This window comes from Erpetoichthys calabaricus, chromosome 12 (assembly GCF_900747795.2).
Source record: "Erpetoichthys calabaricus chromosome 12, fErpCal1.3, whole genome shotgun sequence".
NCBI classification, from domain to species: Eukaryota; Metazoa; Chordata; class Cladistia; order Polypteriformes; family Polypteridae; genus Erpetoichthys; species Erpetoichthys calabaricus.
In genome coordinates, this window is record NC_041405.2 from 121560612 (window position 1) to 121572983 (window position 12372).

Consider the following 12372-nt stretch of genomic DNA (forward strand, 5'->3'; position numbering starts at 1 on the left):
AAGAGTGAAAGGGAAGGTCTATAGGACGGTAGTGAGACCAGCTATGTTATATGGGTTGGAGACGGTGGCACTGAACAAAACACAGGAGACAGAGCTGGAGGTAGCACAGCTAAAGATGCTAAGATTTACATTGGATGTGACGAGTATTAGAAATGAGTACATTAGAGGGTCAGCTGAAGTTGGATGGTTGGGAGACAAAGTCAGAGATGCGAGATTGTGTTCGTTTGGACATGTGCAGAGGAGAGATTCTGGGTATATTGGGGAGAAGGATGCTAAGGATAGAGCTGCCAGGGAAGAGAAAAAAGAGGAAGGCCTAAGAGAAGGTTTATGGATGTGGTGAGAGTGGACATGCAGGTGATGGGTGTAATAGAACAAGATGCAGAGGACAGAAAGATATGGAAGAAGATGATCTGCTGTGGCAACCCCTAATGGGAGCAGCCGAAAGAAGAAGAAGATAAACTTCAGCTCCTATAATGCTTTTTTTTTTTTTATATACAGTATATTTTGTTAATCCCCATGAGAGAAATTGTCATTTGTATGACTTTTGGAGGTCTTAGCGCAGGATCAGCCATTTCACAGAACCCCAGAGCAATTTCCAGGTTAAGGGCCCAATGGTGTAGGATTCCTTCTGGCAGTAATGGGATTTGAATTGGCAACTTTCCAGATACCACTGCAGATTGCTAGCCACAGAGCCAGCACTCTTGCCTTTTTCTAACTGCATTTGTGTTAAAAAATACGTGATAATGTAAAAGAATAATGAAGATCAATCTATTTTTTAAGGTTAGTTAATAGAATTCACAGTTTTGGAAAGCTAGAAGCAATGCAAGCAATAGCTAATAAAAAACAGTAATGTGTAGCATCCACCTGGCACTAGTATGCTCATCACACATGAGCTCTTACTGTAGGTGGTGAAGTGGTGAGAGATAATCGATTAGAGAGAGGGGACGATTAGGGGCCTAGAATGACTAGGCCTTGGAGGGCAATTTAGCCAGGACATTGGGATACACCCTGCTTTTTGCAAAGGATTTCCAGGGATCTTTTACGACTACAAAGAGTCAGGACCTCGGTTTTATGATTCATCTGAAGGACAGTGCCTTTTTACAACACAGTGCTTCCATCACTGCCCTGGGGCATTGGGATCCACATTCAGACCACAGGGTAAGCACCCCCTGCTAGCCTCACCAACACCTCTTCCAGCAGCAGTCCAAGCTTTTCCTAGATGGTATTCCATCCATGTACTGGCCAGGCCCGAACATGCTTAGGTGCAGGTGGATGACCTCTTCTGAAGTGCAGATAGTATGGCTTAATGGAATGGCAGTAAGAAGACCAGGGTTCACAGCGTGGTCCTCCCTGTGTGAAGTTTGCATGTTCTTCCTGTGTCTGCATGGGTTTCTTCCAGGTGCTCTGGTTGATCCAAAGATATGCAGGTTAGGGGGGATGCTAAACTGGCCCTAGTATGTGTGTGTGTGCAGGTGTGTTCACCTGGCACTGGACTGGCGCCCACTCCAAGGATTTTTCCTGCCTTGTGTTCTGTGCTTCCTGAGTAAGGCTCCAGCATCCTGCGACACTGCTCAGGATTAAGTGGGGTTAGAAAATGGCACTGTATGATATTATTTGTTCATTTTTATGGAACACTGAGCAAACTGAAATACGGAACAATGTAAAGGTCTCTGTAATATTGGCAATGGTCTCAAGTAAGGTAGTGCCTGACTCCTGATTTCTGAGTCACCATATAAATGTACAGAAAACAGCACTTGTTTAAAATCTTATCAAGCTAGTTAATATAAAGCATTAGAAAAGGTAGCATATTTTGAATTCTTTTGGGCTTTGCCCCTGCTGTCTATGTATGATGTTCACATTTTGACATATTTTGAATATTTTTGAGCTTTGGAATAAAAAGTATAATTGAAGAATTTAAATGCTCCAATAATACAAGTCCCATAGCTGTCTGACAACACCAGTTTCCAATACTACTTTCTAATATTTTTGCATCTCTGTCAGCTAATAAACCACTACATACATTTTTTTTTTACAAAAATGGAACTGGGGACTAGAAACGGCCATGGACTTAGGACACTTAGGTCACTCACATGCCCGCACTTCCTCATGAAGAATCAGTTTAAACTCGTGAATCAGACTAACCTGCACTTGTCTAAAATGTGGGGGAAAACTGAAATGCCAATTCCGCCATGAGGAGAATGTACAAGCTTGAAACAGACAGTGACTGAGCCAGGATTTGATTTTTGCTCCCTTGAGCTGTCAGGCAGCAGTGCAAACTACTGTCCAAGTTAATAATAATTCAAGTTCGAGGTCGCTGCTGGAATCACTGAGCCCTGGACGGGGTCCACTTAATTGCATGCGCCAAGTCCAATCGTGATGGACAATTTTGTTTCCAATTCACCTAAGAGTGATGTGTTTAAGATGTTGGAGAAATATTTAATTCCTGGAGGAAAGTCAAACAAATACAAGGACGAATGCACAAAATGCACACAGGCAGTGAGGTGGTCAATCTCTGAAGCTGTGAGACAGAACACTAACCATTGTGCCATTGTTATTACTTAGAAAAGTGTTATTTAATAGTGCTCCTTGGTTTCATATGACTTTTTTCTCTTTTCACAGAGTCTTCACATCCATCCATTTTCTTAAAACTTGTTTTTTTCCAATGCAGCACTTTGGGTATGAGGAAGAAATGCGAGTTGATATGTGAAAATGAAATCAAAACTACAAGAATATGCACTACTGTGTTTGACAGAGTCAGCAAAATACAATGTGAGCTCTGATGGACAAGAAAGAAAATCAAATGGCAGGAAAGACAGATTCACTGCGGCAGCTGCTGCCTCCTATACAGTCATGACAGCATGCTTCTGTACATGTGAGGTCTTTCCACAATGCAAAGCATGTGCCTTGACGAGCCCACCAATTGGATTGGCTAGAACTGGTGAGGGCGGAATACAAATTTGAATTTCCCTTAAAAGGATATCAAAGCATAAACGAATCCGCCCATTGCTGTGCAGAGTAGGGGAATCCTCATCTTACCACAGCCCGCCCCGACTGCTGCCAGGCTTGTGATGCACTCTTAGCAGTGTGTGCCGATGGAACCATCTTTAAATACATGATTAGCCTTACATGTACAGCAGTAGGCAAAAATGACAGGCACCCTTTTATTTATATATATTTTGTTTTCAATGTTTATTTCTTGTCTTTTGCATTAGTGTGTCAGAATTAAGAACATTTTAGATTTCCAAATGTTAATTTTCCAAACAACCACATTTTTGTATTTTGTTAAAGAAAATAACATATTTAATATTATATCATAACAGTAAGAGACCAATTTATACAGATAAATCTTGATTATTTTGTAGATGTACAGCCCAGAGTATTAAACATCCATCCATCCATTTTCCAACCCGCTGAATCCGAACACAGGGTCACGGGGGTCTGCTGGAGCCAATCCCAGCCAACACAGGGCACAAGGCAGGAACCAATCCCGGGCAGGGTGCCAACCCACCGCAGGGAGTATTAAACAAATATAAGAAATAGTTCATTGTGTCTCTGATCAGCAGCACCTAATTGAATGAAACTGATTAACTGAAAGAAGAACGGGTACAGAAGAAATCAAGCTGGGTAAAAGACAACCAGACTAAAAGGTGAAGGTGTGGCAGATGTGACCATTTAACCTTCAAAGCTTCAGTTCTTACACGATGACAAGAGTGAACATAAAAACATGAAACGTATCAGCAGGGTGTCTCCCAAGCAGACATTTTGCAGTGATGTAAGTTTCAAGCTGTGCTGTTTAATCACAAGGAAATAGGCAAGGCTGAGGACCAGAAAGGCAATGGTGGGCCACAGACAGTCAACAGCGTACTTAACAGGCCTGATGAAATTTTAAAGAAAAAGAATGGTCACACCAAGCACTGGTTTAATTTAGTTTCTTACTGTTTAACTGCTCTTTATAATAGATTGTTGGATATTCAGAAACTGTTCATTTCATTACCTTGGAAAGGATCTTTACTTGACAGGTTCTGTTTATATCATGACTTTTGTATGACAGACAGACAGACAGATACAGTAGATAGATAGATAGATAGATAGATAGATAGATAGATAGATAGATAGATAGATAGATAGATAGATAGATAGATAGATAGATAGATAGATAGATAGATAGATAGATAGATAGATAGAACTTTATTTGTCCCCATGAGGAAATTTGGCTTTTCACAGAAGCTTTTTAAATAAATATATAAATCTTCTTCTTCTTCTTTCGGCTGTTCCTATTAGGGGTCACTACAGTGGATCATCTTCTTCCATGTCTTCCTGTCTTCTGCATCTTGGTCTGTTACACCCATCACCTGCATGTCCTCTCTCACCACATCCATAAAGCTTCTCTTAGGCCTTCCTCTTTTTTTTTTTATATATATATATGCAACTCCCCTTGCACCACACTTCCTTTAATCAGTGTTCTTTAATATGGTGTCGCCACCTCTATTATTGGCATGTACAATATGTCACCTTCAGCCTTTGATCACATAACCAAATCACAGTTTGTGAAGTTTAATCACTACGTTGGGGGCCCCAAACCATAGCTCGGGTGTGTGGTGGCCAAACAAACAAAACAGAACTGGCCCCTACACTTGAGGATTTAACTCAAGCCACTTAAACAAACAAAAAAACACACAGACCTTGTTTGAATGTACTCTCCTTTCTCCTTGGGTACCTCCTTTGGGCCTCTTGTGTCTCTCTCTTGAACAACCTCCTCACTGAACTCTTGTCCTGCCCTCTATCTCTTCTTCAGGTCACTAAATCACTCCGTCCACCACATGTCAGGCCCTCTCCTCTCTCTACTCTCTTCGCGTCCTGCAGTAGTACACTTACTTGTCCTTTTCCTTGGTTAGTCACCTCTGTTTGATGGTGCACTTTTACAGTGTTCCTCACTTGCTTTCTCCCCTCTGAACTATCTATTGCTTTGGTGTTTGGATTTGCGTGTCAGCATTTTGATAGACTGTTCTTTCTCACTCGTTGCGGCTTTTCAATACTCTGTATATTTCACGCTCCCTTTAGTGTTCTTCTATCGCTTCTTTGATGTTTTTAGCGGTTTGCTAAAATTATTTCATTTTTCTTTTCCCGTCTCATTTCGGCGTTCTGCCTGAAACTGTCTTTCTTTTTCTACTCCTCTCTCTTTCCTCCAATCCCGTCTCCCAATTATCTTACATGGACTGTCGATAGGCCAATCAGAGGACACTTACCTATCCAGCTTAACCTTACACAACCCTATTATAGTCAATAAACTTTATTAGCACAAACTCGCATTCTGATATTTTTTTTTCTTTTTTTTTCTTCTTTTAAACCTAGCCCAGTTTACATATATATAAATATATATTTATATATTTTTATATATATTTTATATATATAAATCTATATTTATATATATTTTATCCATCCATTTTCCAACCCACTGAATCCGAACACAGGGTCACAGGGGTCTGCTGGAGCCAATCCCAGCCAACACAGGGCACAAGGCAGGAACCAATCCCGGGCAGGGTGCCAACCCACCGCAGGACACACACAAACACACCCACACCCCAAGGCCAATTTAGAATCACCAATCCACCTAACCTGCATGTCTTTGGACTGTGGGAGGAAACCGGAGCGCCCGGAGGAAACCCACGCAGACACGGGGAGAACATGCAAACTCCACGCAGGGTGGACCCGGGAAGCGAACCCGGTCTCCTAACTGCGAGGCAGCAGCGCTACCACTGCGCCACCGTGCCGCCCTATATATTATATATATATATATAAAAATATAAATATATTATTATATAATATATAAATAGATAAAAAAATAAATAAATACATATACACATACACTATGGTCTGAACATACACCAAAATGACTTAAAGGCAAGAAAATTTAAACAAAAGTTGTGACTTGGCTGTCACAGTCCCAGTGAGGCATTATGCAGGTGTATTGCTGTTGGTCTAAAGGAGCCCCCGTAACATATCTTGACACACTTCTGCTGAATAATTTGTTGTCTGAAAGTCCTCAGTGTTTGTGTGTCGGAGAGAGGATGTGCAGCATTGTTCATAATGGTGCTCAGTTTTGTTTTAATTCTCCTCTTTGCTACGACCTCCAGGGGGTCCAGAGTGTGTCCTATAACTGAGCCTGCACTTTTAATTATCATGTTGATTCAGTTGGCCTTTCTTGAAGTGATGTTACCAAACCATCACACCGCAGCATTGAAAATCACACAGGCCATCATACAGTTGGAGAAGATGTGAAGGATGTCACTTCCCACATTAAAGAAATGCAGTCTCCTAAGAAAAAATGAGCCTGCTCTGCCCTTTCTTATTTACCTCCGAAACCAGTTAGACCTGACTTTAATGTGGACCCCAAACTACTTGTGGGAGTTGACCACCTCAACATCCACTCCTTGACTAGTGACCGGACACAGAGAGTTTTTGGTGCAGTGAAAGACAATAACCAGTTCCCTGGTTTTGCTGATGTTAAGGTGCAGACAATTCTCTTTGTACCAAGAAACAAAGTTCTCCACCTGACTCTTCTCCTCTGTCTCATCTCACTTGTCATTACACCCCATAAGTATAGAATCATCTAAGAGTTTCTGCAAGTGACATGACCTGGTGTTGTATTTATAGTCTGAGATGTACACAGTGAAGAGAAAGGGAGTCAGGACTGTTCCTTGTGGTACTCCAGTGTTTCAGATCCGTATCAGAGACACAGTCCTTGTGTCTCCCAAACTGCAGTCTGCCCCACAGATAGTCAGTCCTTTTTCACAGAACACCATTGGCTCATCCAACTGCATATCTTTGAACTTATCCCTTAACAGGGTAGGCTGGATGCTACTGAAGGCACTGGAGAAATCAAAACATATAATCCTCATGATGTTCCCAGCTTTGTCCAAAGGCAGAATAACCCTTGTGAAGCAGATAGAGAACTGCATCCTCCTCTCAAATCTTTTTCTAATAAGCAGACTGCAGTGGGTCAAGATGGTCCACCACAAGAGGACTCATACAGTGCAGGGTCAGCCTCTCAAAGTTCCTCATGATTTGAAACCTAAGTGCTACTGGTCTGTGGTCATTAGCTGAAGAGGTGGCTGCCTTCTTTGGAACAGGAACCATACAGGATGTTTTCCACAGTAGTGGCACTTGCTGAAGCCTTAGGTACAGACTGAATAATGAGAGAAAATATCACAAAGCTGGTCAGCACAGGCCTTAAGAACTTGAGGACTGACTCCATCTGGTCCTGCAGCTTTTCCTGTGTGTTGCTTCCTCAGTTGGCAGAGTGGTGCACTGATTAGTGCTGGCACCGCCTAATTTTGGAGAACTGGGGGGGATGGGTTCCAGCTCAGGCCATTTATTAGTGTGGTTATTCCATGTGTAGGTTTATTAGAGTGTGTCTCCACATTCCTAAAATGTGTCAGTTAGTTGGAATGACAGTGAGGTGTAGGAATTGATGACTCCTGCCCTCTGTGTTGTAGATATGTGGCCATGTAATGAAAAGGTGAGGGATAAGAATAACTAAAAAGTTCTGAATCTGTGCATATATTCTAAATATGTATTTTATGTGCATTTTATTACTCTTTTCAGTGTAGCTGCATGATTCTGTAAGTGGTAGCGTTTTAGAGTTTTTGCCAACTCACAGCCCCACTTCAGTTCCTATCATGTCCTTCTGTGCCTGGAAGTGTTTTCTTCCAGCAATTCTGCCCCACCCACACTTAAAAACTTGGCAGTTATTTGTGGCATAACACAACATGACTTTCTGAAATCCACTTAAATCAGTTCAAGGGTGTAGGAGTTCATCACTGCAGTAGCCAGCCCTGGACAGAGCAGCAGTCCATTACAGGGACCATTCACACATCCACAATTAACTGTAATCACAAATAAACCTGGGAAGTGAGAAAAAAAAACCCATATTGAGAGGAAAAATCAAAGCAAATGTGGGAAAGAATATGCAAACTCCATACAGACAATAACCAGGCACAATATTTGAACTTACGATACTGGATCTGTTAGACTGCAATGCTTACACTGCATGACTTGGCAAATTGAAACTTGTAGATCATGAATGATGGACTCAGGTCCCTGCTTTGTGGTTACTGTTACTGGAGTGCACTTCGGTTTACTCAATCCCTGACCTAGAAGAAACAGGTATATAAAAATGGAGGGGCAGTTTTGAAAAATGACCTTGTTAATTTTTACCTGAGAAGACAGAAAAATTGTGCAGCAATTCATTGCTTTTTGCAAAGCCACGTCACATTTTTATACTTGCCCTGAAGCAGAAGTAAGTTGTCAGTTGTGTGTGAAGACATAAAAACCATTATGTCCTAAATTCCACTGCTAACTGGAATGCCATTTTCATGTTTTCCATGTCTTTGCTCATGTTTCCTCCAGGGTCTACAATTTATTGCCACATTCCATACATAAGCTTTCGACGTCAAGCACACGTTTACTGCTACCAGGGTACTGTAGATGTGTGCTCCTGGCAGTTGACTGGTGACCCCTGCACATGCCATATCTTCATTTTTGCTGCTATCCAACATTCAGTCTTTGCAGCAATTCTAGATTTTTAAAAAAATCATGTTGGAAACTGGCTGAATGACTAAATGCAAGTTTTTATAAAATTTACAGAAGGAGTTAATAGCTTATCATACATTATCTTAAAAATAGCATAGCATGATAAAGCTAAAGCATTAATTTCAGTCTGTTCTAAGTTATAGAGTGTACAAACTGGGATGATCTAATTTGAATGGAACATATCAAATAACATCATCTTTAATTAAGCAGATACAGTAAAAAAGGCAAATATCAGCAACAATGAATAGACTTAATTAGTCTATTAACTATAGGCAAAAAATTTTAAAATGTATCCCAGCCTTTACAAAAATGCTCCAAAATGGATCAGATTTTACTTGAACTTTCTAGTGTGCAAGTATTTTGTTTTTATTTAATTATGGAATTTTATGTAACTGGAACATTTACAGCTGTACATAATGGAAAACACAACAGATTTTTTGGTCTATGCCAGAACAATCCAAATATTAGATTTATCCTGAAGCAAACAGAATTATAAAATAAACAAAATCCTTCTGAATTTCAGAAAAGAAAGTGAATGAATAAATTTTGTATACTCTGTTCATTTTCAGGCTGGCTTTTGAAACACCATCCATCCACCCACTTTCGTAACCTGCTTAGCAGCAATGGGAATTGGAAGAGGCAACTTTTTTGAAATCCACATCAACCTAAATCTGTATATCTTCAGGATGAGGGGATAAAGCAGAAGTAACCAGAGAGAACCCACACAGACATGTAGAGAACATATAAATGCAACACAGACATAAGCCAGGAACCAAACACAGACTTCAGTACCATAATCTACTCTGCTTTTATAAAGTCAATTTGTAGACAGCTGTAAGACTCTTCCTATACTTTTGCAGTCTACTCGTATATATTATTAACTAGCCATTCCCCATGACTCCGCCCGCAGAGTAGTGAAACAGGACAAACTTTAAAAATCAATAAACAAGCAGGTATTGCTAGCTAAGTGGAAGTAAGGTCCACTCCAAAACGTGGCCAGAGGTAGAGCAGTTCGAACGGAGGCTGGCGCGTGAGTGAGGAGGGCCCTGCCCGACTCCGCACTCCTGACGTCATGCTTCTCCCTCCCCTCGTCCCGCACGCAGCCTCTGTCTCAAATTTGCACAAATATAACGTTCTTGCAAGCGAACTATGATTCTTAGTGTTACGAGAGAAGTTGCAAAATCAGCCAGAATACTCACACAAATTATAGAAAAAAGCCCCATCTAAATCCATTAAATAGTTCTCTCGTGAAAAACAGACAGACAGACAGACAGATGTTGGATTTTATATATATATAGCTATATTACAGCATCTTTGGCAGATGTGGTGATCAAAGGAGACTTATGGTGGGGTCTGTGGGTAGAACAGGAGACTGTTGGCAAGAAGGTTAGTAAAGACCTCAAGCAGAAATTTTATTAAGATGCCATCTCAATTTGATTTACTCATTCAGTGGCTGTTCATATTAATGATTAACCAGACACCGTATCTTTGGCCTAAACAAATATTACGTTTATCTAAGTAAATACTCATTTCTATTACATTATGACAAAGACACAGATAAATCATAAATAGTAAATAGCTAGGGAACAAAAAATGATTTATTTTGTTTCTGAATATTTAAAACTTTTTTTTCTAGCTTTTGTCATTTTTTTTAATCTTTTAGATGTCATAAAACTACACTATAAATTTGTTCTTGATGCATTTACGATTATTTTCAAAATTGCATAAAAACCTATCTGGTTTTATTACAAGCCTGAAGAAGCTTCTGCATGCAATATTTTATTCTGAGCCACAAAATGATTAACATTGGCAACCATCATTCTTTCCAACTGACATTGCCATTCACGGTACACACCACACAAATACATACACAGACCTCGATGTTTAACAGATGTTGATTCCTTTACTCTTCTAAGCAAGCCAATGTTATTTGAAATGAACTGCTTCAGACACAAGTAGTAATTAAGAAAGTAAATACTCTAATTTACTTTTCATTTGGTGGACGCTGCCATCTCTCCACAGTCAAAATGATGCTAAAAGAAGACCAGATATATTAAAGGATGAAATGGAGGAGAAGAACATGATACAATGAAGGAAAACATAAAAGACAAGCAATAGCCTACCTACCATGCTAATCCTGACTATTACAGACTCTTTTCCTGTCTATCAGGTATGGTGGTTTTCCCACATTTCCACCTCCAGATACCACTAACTACACTCATTTTGTATTCCCATCTATGTCTTTCTCCATTATTTACCACTTTTTTTCCCCATCAAGTGAGGCTTGGCTCATTCTCACCTCTCAACTCCAGGATTAATGAAATCCCAGCCAGGAGTGGCCTGTATTCCCTTCCAAGCCCAGAATTCTCTTCTAGAGTCAGAGCCACATTTCCCAAATTCAGGTACATCAAATCAACGTGCCAGTTGGCAGCCCTTCAATCCACTTACTTCCTAAGTCTTAACCTATTCTAGTGAGGTCTCCATGAGTACTTCTGGCCTGTCTCATTTCTCTTTTCTTCTCTTTTGAGCACCAAGGTACCACTTTCCTCAGGTATGTCTTCTCTGTGTCCAAGTGCTAGTCCATTATTCTCCTTCTACTCTTCTAGGACCTTGCCCTTGGTAGTTTGATGAGTGATGAACCAATAGCTGGTGGGGTTTTTCTTGCTTTACATACTTCTTCTCAGGATGCAGGAATGTTCCTGTATATCTGTCTGTCTCTTGGGTTTCTCATGGTGGATTAGCCTCCATGGCAACCACGGTGCCAAATGAGCACACCACGCCTTGGCAGCTGGCATCTTCCCATACTGATCTTTAGAGGTGCTCTGTTTTTATTGTTAATAAGGTTTGTACACTCTGGCTCTCTGGAACTTGTCTTATGTTGCCCTGCTGCCACCTTTACTTTGGTAACAATGGTTATCATTATTTCAGTATTTTGCTATCAGTCAAAATTGTAGATGTACAGGCTTCAAGACAAAAGTAAATAGGAAGAGAAAATAAAGATGCTGGGTCATCTTGGGCATTTTATGGCATAATCTTTTGCATCTTGAGAAAATGTTAACGATCAACTTAATTAGTATAATCAAGATAAATATGAAAAATTCCCAGAGACATTGGCAGTTCCATATAGAATCATATGACAGTATTTCTTGCTTCATACAGTATTTACAGTATTTCATAACACACTACAAAGTGTCATTTTAAGCATTCACTTGGTTGAGGAAAGCAGTGCTCTGTTATTAATGGCAGAGCTAGACATAAAGATGACAGCAAGATGAATTTTACAACATTTGTATTCATTGAATTGGTTTGAGTGGATGGGAATGTAGGATCATGAATGTTCCCTATGACGTTTGGTGCTGAGGGTGTTGATAAAAAGGTTTAGAGTCCTTAAATTAAACTGAAAAACTCAGTCTCATTTAGAAGCAAAGCATGAAAACAATGTGAGAACTTAAAATCATTACATACTCAAGTTATCAGAGGTTGTCAAACAGATGTGCCCATTGCTTCTGGAGAGATCTGAGCAGATAACTCAGAGAAACAGGAATAAGACTTAAGCTGCATGAATGTTGATTACTTTCTTTTTTTCTAGGTTATCACCACTTCTTTCTTAGGTGACTACATTCTACAAATCTTTCATCTCTCCTTAGTTCCGTCCTGATTGTTTAACCTCATCACATCTTCCCTATTAACAAGTTGGTTTATTTGCTAGACAAAAAAGAGCAGATATAAAAGAAATGCTGTTCTTCATGGACTCAAAGATGAGGCCATGGCATTATCTCC